This window comes from Dermacentor andersoni, chromosome 9 (assembly GCF_023375885.2).
Source record: "Dermacentor andersoni chromosome 9, qqDerAnde1_hic_scaffold, whole genome shotgun sequence".
NCBI classification, from domain to species: Eukaryota; Metazoa; Arthropoda; class Arachnida; order Ixodida; family Ixodidae; genus Dermacentor; species Dermacentor andersoni.
The window spans coordinates 49,082,487-49,104,411 of NC_092822.1; positions in this window are offsets into that span (position 1 = coordinate 49,082,487).

The window sequence follows — 21,925 nt, forward strand, 5'->3', positions numbered from 1 at the left end:
AAACGCACCCCAGCCCATTCTTGTTCTTCTGATTGGTTTGTATGAACAGCTCCTTTATTAATGTTAGATGAGCGAGATCGTAGGAGAGCAGCGTCGGAAATATGCAGTGCTTCGCTATTGAAACACTATGCACGGAGCACACGGGCTGCCACCATCTCTTTCTATTTTGCGACACAGGTGAGCACTAGCTGATCGCCATGGGATAAAATACAGTCACAATGCGTCACAAAGGTTCTCGCTTTCACTGCCTACCACGATGCATCAGCTCGGCGTCCCCAGCGCTTACATTCTGCGCAAAAAGTTCCGGCAACCACGTGATTCTAATATCGCGTTTCAATTGCTTCCTTGTGTACCTACGGTTGCCTGCAGGCCGCGCGTATACAGTTTTTTCTGGAATTCAGTCTGGTGATGCGGCGACGAAAAACGATATAAGTGAAGGGCCTAAACTGCTACACTCAGGTTTCAGTAACTGTTCGTGCATGCCAAAATGCATCATTTTCGATAAAATTTGGTTTCACTTGGTATTTTAATTTGCCAACGCAAAACATAAAGAACGACGGAACATATTAAGTGGAAGCTTTAGCTCGGGTGCTCGGATCGAAATACATATAAAAGGAGAATTCCTTTTTCTCGGCAACCACTCGGCAACAAACGACAAGGTTTGTTGCATTTAAAAAGAAGAAAGCTTAAAATCTAGTGACTTTTGGTTTCAAATTTTTCATTTATTACGTCAATATCTTATAAATGGGTGGTAAAAATCGCAAATTTTCAGGAAACGAAACTATCATGTTTACAACTCTAACTCAGCAATTAAAAATTATGTGACAATGTTGTGAATCGGATCTAACAGTACATCTTAAGCGAACAAAATCGGTATCTTACAAATCAACCTCGAAATGTTTAGTAATCTGGAAATACAGCTTTTGCAGAACTCTTGTACAAAACGAAACGATTTCACCTAAAATATATTGAATGTTGAATTCGTCCGCTTTCAATGACATAATGGATACAGTTTACAGAACCGCGATATCTGCGCTTGATACAGCGTGATTATTTGTTAACTTGGCGCTTATGTTCTTTTTCAACTTAAGTATTTTTTAAAATTCTTTTAGCAAAATTGGAGCTCTAAATAGAAATTCTGCTACCAAGATTCACTAGCATTTAATTAAACTTTTTGTCTCAAATACAGCAAATTTCATAAAAATCTCCCCAGTGGTTATCTCAGAAGAGCGTTTCTACATTTTACGTGTACTTGAATAGGCCGCATCGGAGTTGGCCCCGAGCAAAATCTTCCTTTTGAATCAACGTTCCTGGGTGCTGCGCCTCGTGAGCCTAGTCCGACCAATCACATGCCGTCACATTGGTGGCATCACCGCATGAAGGCGCCACCGGTCCAAACTCCTCCCGGCCGCGGGGCCTCAATCGTATTAAAGTATGCCCGCATTTACGTACAGCGTAGCAACCAGTATCTCATCCTATCAATCTTCCTGACTTCCCCATTTCGTTTAACTCTCTCTCTCACTCTCTCTCTCTCGCAATTAGGTAAAATGTAGCCAAAAAAATTATCCTTCCCATTTTTTAAACTGGTTATGTTTTCTGTTTCTTTGAGAGTACGACAATGACTAAATTGCTGACCACGTACCCGAGCATTCTAGGAATTCTGGAATAAAGCAACGTTAACCAAGAGCTCAATAGTGCGCACGAGAAGGTACCAAGCAAATATTCTGACAGAGTTCCGCCACCGGTATTAAATACCCCTTTCGATGAAACATCGACAGCCAGCATGTGCCAGTAGTCTTGAGATCTACCGCGCCTATTTCTAATTGTCAGGTTCCATACAGCCTGGTACACTCATTATTTTTGTGTGTAAAATGCCAGCTGAAAGTCTCATCGTGTTATTAGAAACGTAAACAACCCCTTAACGGAAGATAATGTCCGACATAAACAGACGGTCCACAGCGCCTTGAAAGCTTGCAAAGCCTTTATCTATGCCAGTGAGAGCGCCTCACCATCAGGCGACATTCGAGTAAACTCGATAGGAGTGGTTACGCACTAAGAGTGCTCGTTTAAGCACGTCTCCTGTTCTACCCTCGTGGTACTATTGAATGTATATAACATAATTTACGTTGCTGCCATTGTCATTACCGGATACATATCTGAAATGATCATGACACGGTTCAAAATTGTACGAAAGATTTAGCACTCGTTGGCCATAAATGATGATGACTTAGTAAAAGGGCCGTGAACATGGCATGCCAAAACTTCAACGGGATTTATTTCATAAGAGTTGCAAGAGCTTTTTTGTAGTAATATTCCCTTGCGGCTTGCATTAAAGACTTTAAGGTGAACGTCGTAGCCTAATAAGGCATAATACGTTATACAGTTACTATTCTTTTCGGCAAATGTTTAAATGTGATGCGGCAGTTTAATACTGCAAATATTTGTACTTTCACTTTGCACATTTCCGAGGAATAATGTTTGAAACGTATACGCGCAGGGAAAGAGCATTAACCTAGTAAAGTAATCTATCATAATAAATTCTACAGGTAATACTAAACCAATATTATTTGTGTGATAAAAAGGGAACATCTCAATTACAACCACTAGCTGCATGGCTAAAATTTAAGGTCGTCGCAGTCCGTGATTCAACGTCACAGGTCATAAATTATTCCAAACTTGAATCTTAGTACACCAAAATCTTGTAAACGAAAATGGCATTCAAAAGAGATATTCTAGCATGACGCCGTTAACTGCTCGCGCTATTTAGAGTCCTATTTAGAGTCCGCTATTTGGACCATTTAACAGTGGAAATGCTAGAAAACCCATATAGTATTTCAACCGCCAGTTGTAATCGTTTGTGTGATTGAAGCCAGTGCGTGATCGCATATTCGCTTACTAGAGCACGCGTGTTGAACTTGGCGTTAGAATGCGGACAGGTCAAGTGCATGATTGAAACGTAGTCATGAATCTTATTCTGGCGGAATAGTGAATGCATATTTGCAGCAATAAAAACTTTACCACTGCAGCTTTCGACGTCAGTCGGCCTAAGCTATGTAAAATCGCGTTTAAAATGTCCCCCATGACAATTTGAACGGCGACAGAGCATGGTGCCACGCGATTGCCTGCTCGTCGCGCAGCTTCCTGGTCCACTGGTTTGATGTGTAGGCCGAATAGCTCTACACAGGACTGCACACACATAACGAGCCTGCTTGTACATATAGTTGTCTGTGCTACCCCAAGAATTGTGCCGGTAAAGGGCTTTGTTCTCAGCGGCGTTACGCAATGAAACAACAAACTGCACTTAAGTATCCTCTCTGCAATAATTAAATACATTCTACATTATCATTAGTTTATTAAAGCGCATAACTTTCGACGGCCCTTTCCATTCTTTTTCGTAACCGGAGTATCATGGCTTCAACAGCCCGCCTGATTTGCTCCTGCCAAGGTCGGTTATCGGTTTGAGACGCGAACGATCTCGCGCCTTGTTAGAACGGCGTTTATCGCCGAGTTGCGGCCACTTGCTCAAGAACACTCGGGCGCAGTTGCTATATGTATTGTCCTCTGTACGCGTTGAATCATGCATTCTTGCCACGAAAGTCCAGAAAAAACAACTATGCCTTCGAAATAGTACAACATTTAAATCTTTGTGCCGCTGCACAGCGCCATAGAATGCCCGTCTGCCAAATGTACAGGAGGATGAGCTGCCACTTAGGGAAATCCTTCACCGAAGGCTCGGCTTACAAAGAGGAGCCGATCAAAATGTCCGTCTCTGAGGCCTGCGGCTTTATCCGAAGTGCACCTCAATATGACATGAAACTTTATTCAGAACCTGCTTCCATTTAGTATTCAAAAAGAAAGTATCATCTTCGCGCGGTTACTGCTTCAGCGGCGTGTGAGAGGCCTAGAAGTATGAGAGTGATTATGGGCCACGCAAAATCCTCATGGTTCCTGTTCAGATGCCGTCGCCTTTCCCATCAAATGTTTGGGCAATTTCCTGCGCCTTCTACGTCAGAATATGCACTTGGGGGAAAAGGGAGGACTAAAATTTCAGGGATTTTGTCTGTCATATGAAGCCAACAAACACTGACACCAAGGACAACATAGGGGAACACACTTCTGCTTAACAAATGAAGTAAAGAAGCTAAAAATTAATGGAAATGAACATATAGTTTTTTTTCAGATATTTAGCACAAGTAATTTTCCCCACGCTGTCCTTGGCGTCAGCGTTTGTTGGCTTCTTACGATATGACTAATAAAAAACGGGCCCCTCGGTTAACCCCCTTTCTTCCAATTTATTACATAACGAGGGTCTCGAATCCGGCAACATTGACGCCATTAGGCGGCATGTGTGGGTTTATTGACAGGTTGCTTTTACCCAAAAAAGATCACATTATTGTGACGCCTGCGGCACAAAGGATGTTCCACATCCGCCGCCAAAGTTTGTGAGTGGCGGTGCTGGCTAACAGTCATAGGGCTCTCCTATGAAATATAAATACCCAGGAAATGAGATGGGGAAACAGAACCGCGGTAGCTCAAATGGTTGACGAGGGCACGCAAAATGCGAAGTTTGTGGGATCATTCCCCACCTGCGGCAAGTTGTTTTTACATCCACTTTCATATGTAGTAATTTCTTGTTTCTTTATTTCATTTTTTAAGTACGAATAACTTTCTCTATGTTGTCGTTGGTGCAAGTGTTTGTTGTCTTCTTATGATATGACTAATAACCGGGCCCGTCAGTTAACCTAATTTCCTCTTGTTGAATACATAAAGAGGGTCTCGAATATGGCAACATTGATGCATTCAGGTAGCATGGGGGTTGTTTTGGCAGGTTGCCTTCACATAAAAAGATCACGTTCTCATGACGCCTGTTGCAGAAAGCATGTTTCACATGCTTGCGAAAGCATGTTTCGCCTTGTGCCTATAGCGAATTCTAAGTGTGCTCACAGTTAAGCACCCTATAACCAAAAAAATGGCTTCATTCTTGTTTTTTAAGCAGGTTATCTGTTCTGTGTCTCTAGGGAGCATAACAACGGTTAAACAAGTGCTGACCACGCAACCCAGTAATTTTTGGCCCGCATGAGCCAGTAGTGTCGAGATTGCCCGCGCCTCTTTGTAATATTTACGTTCCATAGATTGCGTGGTTGCGTGCGTATGTGTATGCATGTGTGCTGAGGCAAAGCCTCGGAATGCTATTAGAAACGCAAAAAACACCTTAACGCAATGAAATGTGCCACATACACCTACCGTTTACCGCGCAGTGAAAGCTTTGCAAAGCCCATATCTAGACGCGCAAGACCACCTCGCCATCTGGTGACATTCGAATAAACTCGAGAGGAACTGAGACCCCCTCACGACGCTCGTTTGTGCACATCTCCTGTTCTATACCACCGTGTTCAAATGTTCAAAGATGTATGAAGCATTTGGTGCTCGTTCGTCATAAATGATCACGACTAAGAAAAAAGTTGGGAGAGCCCAGCGCGCTAAAACTACTACGGGTTTTATTTCATGACAGTTGCAAAAGCTTTGTTGTAGCAGTATTCCCTTGCATCATACGTTATTTTGCAATATTTTGCTGCTATATCACAAATATTTGTACTTTGCGCATTTTCGAGCAAGAATGTTTGAAACACATATACGCGCAGGGAAAGAGCACTAGCCTAGTAATCTAATATTATCATAATAAGTTCTACAGGTAATACCAAACCAATATTTTTCGTGGGATGACAAGAGAACATCACATTTAAGATCACCATCTGCTTGACTAAATTTTGAAGTCACCTCAGGCAATAATTATCCTTGCAAATACAACGTCACAGTTCTTGAATGCTTGAAACCTTGAATCCGTTGTACACCCAAACGTAGTAAACGGAAATGGGATCCAAAAGAGGTATTCTAGCGTGCTAACTGGTCCCGGTATCTAGTGCGGAAGTCATATTTACCAGGGAATTGACGAGCAACCTGCATGCCCCGTTTAACATTGGAAAATGCTAGCCCACGTATAAAGTACAGAAACCGCCAATTGCAATCATTCGCGTGATTTAACCCTGTGTATTGTCGCGTATTCCCTTATTAGAGAGCGCGTGTTGCAATTGGCGCTAAAAGGGCCGATAGGTAGACTGATTGATTCAAAAATATTCACAAATAATATCCTTACGCAACAGTGAATGCGTCTTGGAAACAATAAAACATCACCTCAACAGGTTGCGCCATCAGTCGGGCTAAAATAACTGGAATAGCGTTTAAAATGTCCCCTATAGCAATTTAAATGGTGCTAGACCATAGGGCCACGTGATTGATCGCTCGCGGCGCAGCTTCTTGGTTTCCTGGTTTCACCTGTATTATATGCGTGCACGGCAGCAGCAGGTGCAGAAACTGAAGCTTTCTCGTCGAACCCTCCCGTATCTTGCAGGCAGTGCCCTGCTGAATAGCTCAACACAGGACTAACGAGTCTGCTAGTACATATAGCGATCTGTGTTACCGCTAGAAACGCGCCAGAGAATGGCTTTGTTCTATACGGTGTTACGCATTGAAACAACACATGGCCCCTAAATATCACCCCTGCAAAAGTTGTACAACTTTCGCATTATGATTCCGTTATTGACGCGCATACCTATCTATCGTCCTTTCCCGCAGTTCCGCGATCTGAGTGTACGGCCTCAGCAGCACGCCTGGTTTTCTCCTGCCAACGTCAGTCATCGCTTTCACACGCGAGCGATCTTGCGCTTCATGAGAAGTGTATGCGTGGCCGAGTTGCCGCTTGTCCGACAACGCTTGGGCGCAGGTGCTATTTCTGTTGTCCTGTGTACGTGTTGAATTATGTAGTCTAGCCGTCGGTCTTTATTATTAATACTAATACTGTAGTAAGCTAAACAGTCGGCCACTTAAGTCCAGAAAAACAACCATGCCTTAGAAACAGTATTAAATTGTATATTTGTGCTACAGCTCAGTGCCACAACATTCCAGTCCCCAAAATGTATCTGTGGATGAGTTGCCCTTACGGAAACCCTTCTCCGACGGCGCGGCTTGTATAGAGGAGCCGATCAAAACCTGCGTCTCTGATTTGTGCGGCGTTATTCGAAAAGCACCTCAAAATGACATGACACTTAACAGATACTGTCAGGAGTGAGGAGCGCAAACAAAGAAAGAAGACGAGAAAGTGATGCCACGATTGCAGGCACGCAAGAAGAAATGGGGAAAAAAAGGAAGAGGGAGTGAAGCAAGCTCGCGGAGCGGTCATCTTGGAGAAGGGGCGCGCGCAGAGAAGGACGGGGTGGCCGGGGTGCAGCGTTCAAGGAGAGGACGGCCGGAGATCGCCCCTCTGGGTCCTGGCCCAGTACCTAGGCGATGCAGCGACGTCCCACCCGAGTATCAACCTCGGCGAGCAGATGACCGACGCCGCCGCGTTCACGCCACTGACTGTAGACGCGCGGAGGCTTGCTGCAGCCAGTCACCGTCCCGTCTAGGGAACTATGCTGGGTCGGCGCGCAGCAGGAGCGCCAGCCGGCACGAGTCCCGCTCTGGCGGAGCGCGACAGCTCCTCAGCAACTGTGCCTTCGTCACGTCAGCAGGAACATCTGTGACGCCTGACACCAGCGATGACTGAAGGCGGCCGGACTGCAACGACGGGCCACAAACCGGGGGACGCCGATATCCGCCCCGAACAGAACCGATACTGTAAGCGCCCGTACGATAGCATATAAACGATCGCCGCACAGACGCTGGTTAACGCGGTAGTGCGAGTGTAAAACATAGCAATGGAGGACGCAGTCCGTTTGCAATAAGCGTTGAATGCTACTGTTGTTAAAATTTCATATCGAATGTAGGTTGTGTGCGCCGCACCTTGCGTTCATGTGTTCATTCTGCATGCTCAAGCAAGCGTAACCGACGTTAACGTAGGCGTGACAGGCACTAAAGGCAAATAATAAGTTGATGTGGACCGCTTAAATACCATTCCAGAAACCTCACAACGCTTGTTTCGTGCCAAGAAAGCACTTATTGCATGTGAAAATTGCGTCTGAAGGTTCCGAATGCCCTTTAAGAAATTCCAATCTCCCGCTACTCAACCGCGAGAGCGGTGATATCGCATACGTCATCACCACCTTTTGCGGCCGTCGGTGAGTAAAGCGGCGCTCGACAGACGGCGGCAACGAGGCAGGGGTGGATTGGCCGCTTTAGCTGCTTTTTGGTCAAGTGGCGTAGGCCGTTCTGCTGCATTTGTAGTTTCTCCGAGTTTCGGGATTCAAAGAAAGCAGCCCAGTACTACTCTATAACGAAACTGCTGAAACGCGAAATCATGGACTATGCGGAGGCGCACGAAAACAAAACCTTTCCACTGCCCGCGTCGTTGGCAAGGGCAATTTCATTCAGTTCTACTTTCTAAAGACGAAATATAACTGGATACGCAGCATTTCATTTCGTCCTATAATATTGTAACAGATACGAAAGGCACGGACAAGAAGAGAGAAGTGAAGAGGAGGAGAACGGAGAGGTTGAGAAGTGGGGCTGCGCTACGACCACGCTACGATCATCATCCATCGTCTGTAAATGAAACCGTTTCTTCGCAACTCTTCGTAACAGTTGTGGTGGAAGGTGCGGGGTAATCGGCACCAGAAAACGGAGGCTGCAGCAGAAGTTCTTCGACAGAGCCGTCACCTTGCTAGACTCCCACCGCATCTACCGGATGTGAATATATCCCACCACACAGACGAACAAAGGCCCATTCCAGCAGCTGCACCGACAAGTTCCGTTCTACAACTGAGAGATGCGCGTCCCTTCGCCGGAAGATTGGACGAAGTTGTCGAAGAATGGCTCATCCATTATCACCTGGTGAGTGCCGCCAACAAGTGGAACAGCGCTTCTCAGCTTTTGAACGTCGTGTTCTTTCTAACGGATAATGCGTTGTTGTAGTTCGACAATCACGAGGAAACGTTCACAACATAGGGAAGATTTGTTTCTGAAATCAAAGTGCGATTCGGCGACTCCGCAACGAAAAAGAAAAGGGCAGAACAGACGCTACTGCGACGTGCGCAAGTGCCAGGCGAAACCAGCACGACCTACATTGAGGCGGTAATAAAACTGTGTAGGATGGTGGACTCTGGAATGTCTGAGGAAGACAAAGTCGGGCACATCCTGAAAGGAATAGCCGAAGACGTTTATAATTTCCTCATCGCAAAGGACAACGTGCCTTCTGTCGCTGACATCATTCGGCACTGTCGTACTTTCGAGCAACTGAAGACGAGGCGCATCACGCCGATGTTTGGCAGGCAAGCCAATGTGACGACAGTTGCAAGCGTGGACAGCAACCAGCCCCTCGATCTGGCATCAACTATCCGAGAAATAGTTCGGAAAGAGCTCAGCCTGCACGCGCAAGTGACACATCCAGGCACTCATAGCTTCGGCCTACCACCAGATTTCGAGCCAAACGTGGCATCCTTCTCCCCGTATCCTGCGGCGAGGGGCACTGAGGATTATGAACTCGCGCCCCGACAGCAGCCACGTCTCTACGACAGAGGTCCTACTTACGACGCTCGGCGACATCGAGAGCAGTCGCGTTTTTACCCCCGACGCCCTGTCACTTCTGTCAGGCCGCGACAAGAACAGCACCGACCCTACTACCACGACGTGACTTATGAACGATATAACGGATTTCAGCGAGAAGCAGAGATTCTATAGCGCAATTCTATAGGCGATGTTAAACCAATATTTCTGGTGCGATGAAAAGGGACCATCACACTTACAACCACTTTCTACATGTCTAAAATTTAAGATCATCTCAGTCTATGATAATACGTCGCCGGTCCAGAATGATTGCAAACTTGGTTCCGTTGTAAAGCAAAATTGAGTAAACGAAAATAGCATCTAAAAGAGATATTCTAGCATGAAGCCATTAACTGCTCCCGGTATCTAGCACCGAAGTCATATTTAAGAAAGAATATTCGAGCACTCTGCCAGGAGTATCTAACAATGGAAATGCTACCCCACGCATATAGCATTTGAACTGCCAGTTGTAATCGTTTGTGTTATTGAGGGTTGCAATGTGGGCTTGTTGGTAATGCATCTTCAAGGGGAGTACGGTAGCGCGATTAAAAGACGGGACAAAAGACACAAAAGGCACACGCAGCGCTTTTAATCTTTCTCGCCTTTTAATCTCGCCCTTTAATAGTCTTTTAATCGCGTTACCGTACTCCCCTTGAAGTGTGATTGAAGCCAGTGTATCGTCGCATATTCGCTTAATAAAGCGCGCGTGTTGTGATTGGCATTAAAAGACCGATAGATCAACTGAATGATTGAAACGTAATCACGAATCTTATTCTGGGGCAACAGTGAATGCGTCTTTTCAGCAATAAAACATCACGTCTACAGGTTTCATCGTATGTCGGGCTAAGCTAACTGAAATCGCGTCTAAAATGTACCACGTGACACTTTGCACGGAAACAGAGAATGGTGCCACGCGATTGCCAGCTCGCCGCGGAGCTTCCCGGTCCACTAGCTTGATGTGTGTGCCGAATACCGCAACACAGAACTGGACACACCTAACAGGCCTGCTAGTACATATAGTCATCTGTGCTACCTCTGGAAATACTCCGGTGAACCGCTTTGTTCTCTGTGGTGTTACGCGTTGAAACAACAAACTGCACCTACGTATCCTCTCCGCAACAATTATACACATTCCACATTTTTATTCCTCCATTAAAGCGCATAGCGTTCTATCGTCCTTTCTCCCAGTTTCGTAATCCGAGTTAAACGGCCTAAACAGCACACCTGATATTCTCCTGCTAACGTCAGTTACTGCTGTGAGACGCGAGCGATCTCGCGCCTTATTGGAACTGCGTGTATCGCAGAGTTGTTGCCCCTTGCCCAAGAATAGTCAGGCACAATTTCTATTTGTGTTGTGTTGTGTACACGTTGGCTCGAGTATTCTTGGCATTGATGTTCAGTATTATTATTATTATTGTAGTAAGCTAAACAGTGTGCCACATGTGCATAAAAAACAACCATGCCTTCGAAGTAGTACAAAATGGAAAGGTTGGTGCCGCTGCTAATCGAAATATCAAGCCAGTCAGCGAAATGTACATAAAGATGAGTGGCCGCTTAGGAATGGCTTAGCTTATCTAGAGGTGCGCATCAAAACCTGCGTCTGTGATGCCTGCGGCGTTATTCGAAGAGTATCTCCAAATGAGATGAAAATAACTGCAGAAGGTGCTTAATTTTAATACTAAAAGAGAAAAGTATCATCTTTGTAGGATCACTGCTTCAGTGGATTGTGAGAGGTTTAGGAGTTTGAGAGTGATTATGGCCCTCAATATCATTCTAGTTCGTGCTCAGATGCCATTACCTTTCTTGTCAAACGTTTGGGCAAATTCTTGCGCCTTCTACCTGGGGTCCTGCCCTTGTGAGAAAAGGGAGGATTTTGAAATTTTACGGAATTAGTCTAGATTTTAACAGGCTGCCCTTAAATATTGCCGAGTGTACTTCAACCGGTTGTGTTATATGGGGATGACGTATTATGTGCAGAATACAGCTAGAGGGGACTTCTTGCATGGTTGTTTGTCATAAGAATCGAATTACTATTATGGGATAAGGTGTTGAGATAAGATGAGAAGAATGGTGCATCAAAAGACAAGTCTTAGAGAGAACAGGAAATTCAAACTTGTCAACGTTATAAGTTAACCTATTCCTTTCCACATTGCGAATACAAAAAAAAAGCAGTTAGAAAGCTGCGCTGCTCTTAGCTCGTAGTAAAAATGCATCAGCAGTGTTCTTTTGTATTTCATTACTCATTGCATGTCAACGCGCGTCGTTCCCTTTGGAGAGTTTAACTTTCCGAATATCGATTGGATGACCCTAACCTCGTCAGTACCCAATACGAAAGAAGCTAACGAATTTCTAGACGTTTGCCTAAACTTTATTCTTACTCAGCTGAAATCACAACCTGCACGAGTCACTTCGGATACCGCCAATATTCTTGACATAATCTTAACAACAGATCCAGGGAGCCTCTCTTCTATAACATTTCTAAATGAAATAAGTGACCACAAAGTAATGCATGCTAATTTTGCCTTTGTTCCCGAAATACGTCAAGCTTGCAGGAAAACAATTCGACTATATGACAAGGGGAACTATGGGACCATCATTAGTGAACTTGATGCCTTTTCTCCATCGTTTCAAGACGGTTTTTGGGAACGACCTATTAACGAAAACTGGTCACTCTTAAACAACTAGATGAACCGGTTAGCTGATGACTTCATCCCTAACGTAAGTTTCCGTCCCACCCGGCAAATACCTTGGTTCACTAAGTCTTTAAAATCGCTTGAAAACAAGAAGAAGCGTCTCTTTGGTGTCGCCAAGACTAGAAACAGTGTTCGCGCATGGGACAAATACAACATTGCAGAAAAAGCATATTTAAGAGAAGTGCGCAACGCTAAATACTCATTCTTTCACACTGAGCTACCAAAAATCCTTGCTGATTCACCCAAAACGTTTCTGGCAAATTCTAAACCCACATGCCACCCCTCCTGTTATCCTTACTTATCAATCTGGTCAAGAAGCAAGTTGTTCAGAAAGTGCCAATATATTTGATATAGCCTTTTCGTCTGTCTTTACGAATGAACCTAACCCTACTCAAACAGAACTGTTTTCCGTTAGTTTACCTGGAATGCCACCCATAAACATTATTTTCTCTGGTATCTTGTCCTTAACTGAAAAAATGAAGTTGTCAACTTCTACTGGTACGGACGCAATAAATTCCAAGCTCTTAAAAAACACTAAGCACATATCTGCCGAATTTTAACTGTTGCTGTTTTCCCAGTCACTCTCCTCAGGAATTCTCCCTTACGACTGGAAGTGTGGGAAGGTCATTCCAGTTCACAAAGCAGGCAGCAGAGACTGTCTGTTAAGTTACCGCCTCATATCTCTAACCAGTGTGTGTTGAAAACTCATGGAACATATCATATACTCTCAGATCGTGCAGTTCCTTGATTCTAACAGCTTTTTTAATTCCTCTCAACACGGATTTCGAAAAGGCCTCTCATGCGAATCCCAACTAGCCTTTTTTCTTCACGACCTGAATGCTAACCTGGACACTAATCTACAAACAGATGCTATTTTTCTTGACTTCACCAAGGCTTTTGATAAAGTACCACACAACGTCTACTAATGAAGCTCTCTCAATTATATCTGCCACACGACGTTCTAAACTGGATCGCCCAATTTCTGACTAACCGCTCTCAGTTTGTTTCCCTTAACAATGTCAAGTCTGACTCGCTTACTGTAACGTCCGGCGTGACGCAGGGATCTGTCCTCGGCCCACTTTTATTTCTAATATATATCAACGACTTGCCTAAAAATTTATCATGTAACATCCGCATGTTCGCTGACGACTGTGTTATCTACCGTAAAATACCTAACATATCTGACCAAACAGCCCTACAGAATGATCTAAAAAAGCGTTCGACTGGTGTAACCGGTGGCTAATGACCCTTTAATCCTAACAAATGTGAATTAGTTTCCTTCCACCGCCGCAAAAACCCGCTCCAATTTCCCTATGAAATCGCTAACATACCAGTTGAAACAAGTGAATCCTATAAATAGCTTGGAGTAACACTAAGCCCTGATCTTTCCTGGCGCACCCATATCACGAATATCATTTCATCGGCTAAACGATCATTAGGATTTCTAAAACGTCGTCTTTGTCACTCACCCTACCACGTAAGACTTTTGGCTTACCAATCGCTAATGCGGCCCAAACTTGAGTACGCATCACCAATGTGGAGCCCTCACCAAGTTTATTTGATTAATGCTATCGAAGCAGTGCAAAACCGGTCTGCTCGCTTCATTCATTATTCTTATTCATATAATATCAGCGTGTCATCCCTTAAGAATGACTCTGGTCTGCCCGCTCTTTCGTCTCGCTGAAGAATCGCCGCACTATCACTTTACCGCAAGTTTTATCACAGTTCTTTCAGCCATCCACCTTACACCGCTCCCGCCGCTCGCGCATGCCCCCGCGCAGGCCATCCACTTCAAGTCACCCAACCCCATTCTGGCACCACCACTTTTTTTGCATCATTTTTTTGCCGAGCAGCTTCAGAATGACATGGCCTTCCTCATGACATTGTTTCAATCACCTGTCCATCACGTTTTATTCAAACTGCATCCATATACCTGTCTTGTTAAAAACCTGTGACATTTGTAGCATCTCTGTACAACCCACCCCTTCTGTAACACCCCCATGTGGGGTCTTTAAGGAAATGAAGTGAAGTGAAGTGAACTGAACTATCCAGACTGAGTCGCGAGAAGGGATGTTCGAAGGTATCCATATAGATAAGCACCAAGATTGGGAGCTCACTTGGCAAAAGTGAAAGACTCTGATAGACAATCCCTCGTTGCTACTCATCAGTCTCGAATACACATGACGGTACTCAATGTCCAATGCCAAATGAAACGCACGAATCTCGGCTGGTGTCTTCGGAGAAATAACCATGAAGAGAAGATGCAAGAAAGGAAGGATAACAATAAGGAAGACTTTTCGGCGAAGAAGACCACGGGGACAGCAGGAAAAGCCATGTGGTAGTTCAGCTCAAGTGCCTCGGCTCAGCGACGCATAAAGAAGGTGATGCGGAAGCAATATGATAACTTTCCGAAGATACGACGCCCTTGCGCCTGAAATCAAAAGATCCCAAGAATGGACGCTACATCAGCTACGCAGAAACTACAAGATCTCTACGAATAATTTGACCTGGCAAAATATTCAAGCGGAAGAATGAGGAAGACGGCGCTGGCTACAGGTGTCTAGCCTTGTAAAAGGCGTCTCCTCTGAAGAGACACTAAAAATAATTATTTGAGTAGCGTTAAGTCATTAACGATCTGCAACACTTTATTATAAAAACCACTATTGCCATGAAAACCGGCTTTGTAAGCCTGAAAGAAAGGAGCAACCTCAAGAGTCTGGGGTAACGTGCCGCTTTCAACTTCGCGCTCCAACTCACGATGACGTAAAGGTTTTTGACGGTCTCCGCTCATCAGTCCTAGCTAACTTCTTTATCGCTGATGATGGAGTGCATTCAGTTCCAAGGAAGCGATACACTGAACTAGTCATTTTTTAAGAACTATTAGTGAGGCCCAGTGACCCCAATACGTAAAAAAAAAGAAAACACTTCGAAATCTGTGCCACCTAAGTACCTACAATGGAAGTTCTGCCGCAAAATTCTTTTAAAGAGTACTTGAACCTTCGCTGTCGCGGTAGCTTAGTGGCTGTGGCGTTGCGGTACGTAGCTTGATGTCGTACGTTCCATCCCGATCTGGGCGGCCACACTTCAGTAGGACCTAAATGGTAAAATACTCATTGCTCAGATTTACTTGCACGTTAAACAGCCCTTGGAGGTCTAAATCAATCCGGAGTCCCAAACTACGGCGTACCTCATTATAAGTTTGTGTTTTCAATTGGCATGTAAACATCCAGGATTGATATTTAAGGAATCTATTACTGGGAAAGTAACCAAAATAGATCTGACAACATTATTTATTAGCCTAAGATGAAATACTGGTTCCGTTTAGCGTCGTTTAAACATCTCTGGGGCTCAACACCAAAGAAGGTTAAACGTGGAGAAGACCTATTAGATATATCTACACTGTCAAGAACAATAAACAATGCAATTATTCGTAGCGCCGGTAAGGTGCCTGTACCCCACCAACTCTGTTAACACTGTCTGAGCATTTAAGGCTTACTAGACATTAGGAGTTGCGGGAAGATTAGCAAATAGTGATAAATGTCACCACTCATTAAAACGCTGAATCTAGGTCTTCCTTTGTCCCGCGAGGTGCCGTCCTACACGTTTCGATCGTTCAAGGAGAACCTTTCGACCTTGGACGAATTCTATAAGCAGCCAAGCAAGTATTATCTCCGGTCATTGTTACCTTGCCAGAACGAATACACTAGCGGCGTTAACAGTCCCGTCTTGTGTAGCCCCCCGGAAATTCTAAATTCTCAAAACAAAACAGAGGGATGAACAGAAATAATGGCAGCATATAGTGCGTTTCACATTCTACACAACCCTTCAATGAGAAAACGTCGTTGTGTGAGTTCAAGAGGGGGAAGCACGATGGTGTGCGCCACGCAGTGAGAAAGCAGGAGCTCGGCCAGAGTCGGTAAGCCCATGAATGGACGGCGACATACGGCGACCATCCCGGCGTGCAAACTTCAATTTCCATACCGAAGTTTAACTAGTGGAGTTAAGCTTCACAGTGCTGCACACACGCTTGGTGGCTCAACGACGATACAGGTTCCCTACGTGCGGGATCTGCTTTTTGTGCAATGGCTTAACTTGAGTATTCCGTAGTCGCCCTTCGACAGCCGTTCTTTGAACCGCTACGTCCAGTGACGTTCCAGAGGATTGCCCTCCCCCCTCCCCCCGCGAATTTTTCGTGCCCTCCTATGCTGCCAGAACAGTCGATACAACAACGAAGAAATCAAACAGACCAGCAGAGTTGCTGCCCTGGAAAAGCTGTAGCGAAGCAACTGCTGCACCCGCCACCGTCACATCCTGAAGCAATTATTTAATTACGGGGTTTAACGTGCCAAACCCGCTTTCTGATTATGAGGCACGCCGTAGTGGAGGACTCCGGAAATTTCGACCACCTGGGGTTCTTTAACGTGCACCTAAATCTAAGTACACGGATGTTTTCGCATTTCGCCCCCATCGAAATGCGGTTCCTGAAGCAAGAGCTACTATATTAGCACAGATATCACCTTGATGCCTCTATAGAAGGAACACTAAATTCTCAACTCTCCCAAATGTGCTTGGTAGCACAACGACGATGTACAGGGTGCGTCTGGTTTTACTTCAGGTAAATAACAGACACCAATTGTTCGCTAAACCTATACCCTACGCTGCACTTTTTGTTCTACAGCGCCCGCGCATCTTCTTTGCCATTGCAAATGAATTTACGCACATGGTGCAAAACCGTATTCTTACCTGTGATACAGAAGTGAACCCAGGCCCCTAAACCTGTTCCGCTTCGAGGCAAACGACGTGGGAAGTTTCAGCAGCCCCCAGTCAAATTCGGACGGGATAGGCACCTCTGTTTGTTGAAATTAAGACAACTAGAAATAGGAAATCTCCAAATGAGAAATATTTTCGAAATAAAAAAAAAATGGTTTGGACAAGGTCGGAGATGTCTGTTTCTTGTTTTTTATTCCTCCGATAACGTCAAGACAAGAATCCCCGCACGCACTCCCAAAAGGTAATGCAGTGGATATAGTCATCTAAAAGCAGGAATAGATTACGTAGCAGATAAGTCCCGCCGTGATAACCTCGGACATTTGGGGCTACCTGATGCCGATCGTGAAAGATGGGGCCAGTCTGAACACCTAATAATAGAAAACTGCAGTTCCAAATTAAGCACCGAAATCCAATCTGGGAATGTCAAACTTGCGCTTCGGTTTCACGAGTTCCAGCCATGCAAACACAGGTACATAATTATAAGATCCTCGTATTTCAATTCTATTTATTATGGACGTTCTAATGCAAAAGAAAATAAATAAGAGTGTACGATTTTTGAGTACCAGACGATTTCTCTCCAAATGCTGGCTTTGCCCGCAGATAGCTAACATAACTTGGAACAGCACAAGGCCGGGCCGGTAAACTCCATAAGAAGCTAATGAGTAGCGCTTGAAAATTTTTTACGGTTGCCGTGTTATCCACAGAGCCATAAATTATCTTCGTAAGATCACCAGGAACCAACCATTGGTAACGTGCTGCGCGATCGCGTGTGAATCAGAATGCGCCGTATCCATGGAGGGTCAAACCAGCCTTAGCAAAAAGAAGAAGCCGTAAAGCGGAGAACAAAACTTAAAAAAAAGGCTTATGAAGCTGTGAAGGCTGGTGTGAACCCGTCTTTCGCAAAAACAGTCGTAGGGGCGTGTGTATTCGTTCACGTTTCTGCTCTTCAATTACACCGCCTTTATATCCGCACCGTTTCTCTTCCACCCCGCATTTCAACCTTGAACAGTTATTCAATCTCTATAAGCACCGGGCGGCCGTCGTAAGTTGCCACCACCGCCTCAGCGACGTGCTTGCGAACAACGCCGCAAGCGGCAGAAGTCAGAGCACCGGAATGTGAAGCAGACGACGGGACGAAGGCGCTTGCACTGTTTCCAGCGATTTGGCACTGCGACATTTAAGGCCTGACGCACTGAAAAACGCGTTTTCGTGTGTCTGCTATTGAGAAAAGTCGCCACTTCTACGAGGCAGGCCACATTCATGGCACCAGGTAATGTAAAAAGGAGGAATTTAGTGCAAAGTGCAATGCAAATGGCCCCCACCAACAGAGCTCACAGCGGTAAGCTAAGCCGTCGAGCACCAGAATTTGTATTCCAAATTTTATTTTCCTGTGCCCGGTAACAGCTTCGCGTGTTAATACATGTACACGGGGGAAGATTTTAAAAAAGGTCTAACATACGATGTATGAAAAATGTACAAAATACATACTACTGGGTGTGCATCCATGCTACCGCTGGGTGTGTACCACTAGGTATGTGCCCTAGGGGTCAACGGGTATCTGCAGCTCTTATATGGACCTTTTTTTTTAAATTTAGGTGAATGCAAGTATCACATCACACCTACACGGCCACATTCACCTAATGCTTTTTTATTTCGTCTCCTTTCTATTTGTGAATAGGCGTTGGCGTTATCTCGTTCTTTTTCGGCTTTCAAGAAGCGTGTTCTTGCCAAATGTGACCTTCAACATCATGTTGGTGCTCTTTAACGGCTTTGACTCGGCGAAATTGAGATAAGAGGCTTTCGCTGATAACAATGGGGTTTAAAAGCCCTGCACTGATTTTCTCCATAATCATGACAGGACGAAGTATTGGTTAAAAAGACTATTAAGACTGCCAGAGTTCCTGTGGCGGTTATCACTGATAACCTGTATGCGTGCGCGTCTATTATTCGGCCCCAAGAGCATTCTTTAGGGATCCTATTTGTATTGCCAGGACGACGTTTTTGTTAAAAAGACAATTAAGACTGCTAGATTCCCTGGGGTGGTTATGACTGATAACCTATATGCGTCCGCTTCTATTATTCGGCTCGAAGAGCAGTTGAATATCTGCCCCACTTTGGTGCACAAGTGACTGCATTAAATTCCTGACGCAGCAGGCATAACAACATAATGTTCAAATTGTACGCATATTGCTGTCATGCCGACGCCAACTACCGCTGATCACCTCTACAAAGAACGTCTATTGAACAGGATGAACTGTATAACGAATGAATAACTATGTCCCGGTTCTTGTGTGAGCTGTGTGCTGCGCGACCTTTCCAATGAAGCAACCTGTACAACGAAGGATTCAGGAGGCCCGAAGCACTAGGTTATAAAGCCTTTCGACTTCGTTATACCTCTTTGCAATGACTGGCACGTATACTTCATGTGCCACATAGCACAAGCTAGAGCACGTTTGTGCGCTCCAGCTTAGTATCGGCCACTAGATTTGCTTCCTTTCTTGCGCCACGAGCGCGAGCGTGCCAGTATGTCCCATTCTGTCCTAGTGGCAGCGAAAGCTTTGGGACCCTGTGTTAAACTATACCCCGACTTCGGGGTCGGCTCTCATTCCCCACTCAATCCCTCGTAGTAGAACGCTACGAATTCGCTGCGAGACATTGTACCGCCTTTGGAATCGGCTCAGGGTGTACCGTTTCTTTCTGGAGTAAGAAATTCAACTACCATTACTATTCTTCATAAAGCGACATCTATACGCGTTTTCATTTCGCGATCTATTGGCTGGCACGGACAGTCTGTCTTGTGAGGGACATTGCAAACAGAGCGAAGTGTGACGTGACTACCACGCTAATCGGGAGATCTCGAGAGTCAGCGCCTGGGCGACGCATGCACGCGATTCACAGCAGCCGCCGCAAACAGACCTCCGCTCATGCAGTGCTTTGTTTCCATATAACGTATTGGCGGACACGCTCTCCGTATGCCATCGCTGAACAGACGACGGATTGCTACTCTGGCCCAATCGCTTCCCGTCCTAAGCCCGTCTTACGCGGCACTACGCTTTTCTTCTCACGCCATTTGGCCATATCCTGCTCCATCGCTTTCCGGCTCATGGTATCGCTGCAACCTCTTCCTCCGCTTTCCTCCTCGCCCTCTATTCGCTATCGCCGTCTTTCATGCCTCGCTACACTTCGCGTTCGCTCTTTCATCGTTCGCTGTGCTCGTTTGCTCGGTGATGCTGACGCTCAACATAGGAACGGACGCCTAAAAGCTGCGTACTAATGTTACGGACAAAGACAGGAGACGTACGTCTCTCTCTTTTTCTCTCAGCTGCTTCGCCGATCGCACAAATTTCCATTCTCTGTTCGTCGTAATGGTTTTTGTCTTTGCAATGCTTCGTCATTTTTAATGCCTTGAAATCTAGCGAAATCTTCAGTCATGGTTCATTGCACACAGCTTAGCGCGACCAAATCCGTCCGTGGAGGGAATTGCGAACATGCCGGTGCGTCTGCGTTCGCCATCGACGCACGGCGATGAGTCATGTGCCGGACGCGACTAGAGCTGGAAAGTGCGAGGAGGGAGAATACGCCCTAAAATGAAGACTGATGCACAGATAAAACGGCAAAATGGCGACCACAGATCTGAGCGTTCACCTTCGTAACCCAACTTTCGGATCTGTTACAGCTGCTATGGCGAAGATAGAAAATTCTCATGTGGCACGAAGCTCTTGTGTATGAACAGCTCCTTTGTTAATGTTAGAAGAGCGAAATCGTAGGAAAGCAGCGTCGGAAATATGCAAAGCTTCGCGATCGAAACACAATGCCCGGAGCGCACCGGCGGCCACCGTCTCTTTCTGTTTTGTGACAGATATATGATCACTAGCTCATCTACGTAGGACTAAAAGCAGTCACATTGCATCATAAAATTTTCGCTTTAACTACGTACCACGATGCACCAGCTCGGTGCCCCCATCGCTTACAGTCTGCGCAAAAAGCGCCAGCAACCATGCGATTCTAATATCGCGTTTCAATTGCTTACCAGTGTACCTACGGTTGCCTGCAGGTCGCGCGTATACAGTTTTTCCGGAATTCAATCTGGTGATGCGGCGATGAAAAAACGATATGAGTGAATGGCCTAAGCTGCTACACTCAGGTTTCAGTAACTGTTCGTGCATGCCAAAATGCATCATTTTTGAGAAAATTTGGTTTCACTTGGTATTTTAATTTGGCAACGCAAAACATCAAGAACGACGGAACATATTAAGTGGAAGCTTTAGCTCGGGTGCTCCGATCGAAATACATATAAAAGGAGAATTCCTTTTTCTCGGCAACCACTCGGCAACAAACGACAAGGTTTGTTGCATTTAAAAAGAAAAAAAGCTTAAAATCTGGTGACTTTTCGTTTCGAATTCTTCATTTATTACGTCAATATCTTATAAATTGGTGGCAAAAATCGCAAATTTTCAGAAAAGAAACTATCATGTGTACAACTCTAACTAAGCAATTAAAATTATATGACAATGTTGTGAATCGGATCTAACGCTACATCTTAAGCGAACAAAATCGGTATCTTACACATCAACCTCAATATGTTTAGTAATCTGGAAATACAGCTTTTGCAGAACCCTTGTACAAAACGTAACGATTTCACGTAAAATATATTGAATGTAGAATTCGTCCGCTTTCAATGACATAATGGATACCGTTTACAGAACTGCGATATCTGCGGTTGATACAGCGTGATTATTTGTTAACTTGGCGCTTATGTTCTTTTTCAAATTAGGTATTTTTAAAAATTCTTTTACCAAAATTAGAGCTCTTAATCGAAATTCTGCTACCAAGATTGACTAGAATTTAACTTTGTCTCTCAAATACAGCTAATTGTATTAAAATTTCCCCAGTGGTTATCTCAGAAGAGCGTTTCTACATTTTAC